Raw genomic sequence first — 1359 nt, forward strand, 5'->3', positions numbered from 1 at the left:
CGTGGAATCTTCCTAGATCGGGGATTGAACGTGTGTCCTCTGCATTGGCAGGTGGATTCTTATCCACGGCACCACCGGGGAAGTCCGAGAATAAATTCTTGTTTCAAGCTCCCAGGTTTGTAGCAGTCTGTTATGGCAGCCACAGAAAATACACACAGATTCCTCAATGCATACAGGTTCCTCTCATGGATGATCACGTGGACAGAGGAAGGAGCCAGGAGCCGCTCAGCTTCAGCAGGTGGTCCGGGGCAGTCACGTATGGCCCCATGACTCTGTGACTGGGTTTGCAGTCTGGGGTGCCTGCTTGGATTCTGGGGGTAGGGGCTGCTGGCAGTGGGTCTAGCCAGTGTGGGGGTGGCTGTGAGGAGCTGTTGAAGTTGGTTGGCTGAGCTGACAAGGAAATCAGGTTCTGCAGGCGTCACCCACTCCCAGCCCCCGAAACTCAGGTCCACTCCCCACTTGCACGCCTGGGGCTGAAGTTCTGGGGACCTCACCCCCCAGCGACACGGATGCCTTTCAGACCCGCTGCAGCCAGCATGCCTCCCCACATCCTGGACACTCCATGGTGTGTCCACCCAAGAGACTCGCGGCACCTTCCGCTAGAGCCCAGAGCCCAGGACGCAGGGAGGGACGTTCTCCACCTGTCTGCCCTTAGTCCCTCTCACTGTGGCCTCTGGAGGTCTGGAGATAGCGGGATGCAAGGGAAAAGCCTAGAACCTGACTCTCTGTTGAGTGATGGGATGGGTGAGTGCTTGTCCCACCCCGAGCCTCAGTTTCCCCATCTGTAACCGGGGGAACGCTGTCGGCCTCTTGGAAACCGCCATGGGCAGTAGATGAGATGAAGTCCGTCTGGGCGGCCAGGCCACCTGCCCCTAGGTGCCTGCTAAGAGGAGGGGGCCTGTGGTCCAACTCTCCCAGAGCGTGGCTGTCCCTCTGATCCTTTCAGAGTCCAGCCCCGGGCCCGTGGTTCTGTCCAGTGAGCCCCCCAGGCCACCCCACCCCTCAGGAGCTCCATATCTCCTAAAGGACCAAGGCTTGGATTTCATGCCCATAAAATGCCTGAAATCAAAGCAGAGCCCACAACATGGAAGGTTTTGAAGTTGGCTCAGGATGGGGGCATGAAATCCCCAGGGATTCGGGCCTTCTCTTGGGATCTACCATAAAGCAGGGTCTAGGGCCTGGGCAGAAGGGTGGTGGCTGGGCAGAAGGGGCACCTGGCATTTTACCAGCGATCTGAATTCCAATGACGGCTTAGTCGTCCCAAGTTTTGGAGAAGACGACTGGGAAAACTCAACTGAAAAGATCCCTTTGCTTGATGTTTGAGACAGTGAGGGACCCCATGGTGGAAGGGTGGGGACT

Source organism: Bos taurus, chromosome 13 (assembly GCF_002263795.3).
Source record: "Bos taurus isolate L1 Dominette 01449 registration number 42190680 breed Hereford chromosome 13, ARS-UCD2.0, whole genome shotgun sequence".
In the NCBI taxonomy this organism is placed as follows: domain Eukaryota; kingdom Metazoa; phylum Chordata; class Mammalia; order Artiodactyla; family Bovidae; genus Bos; species Bos taurus.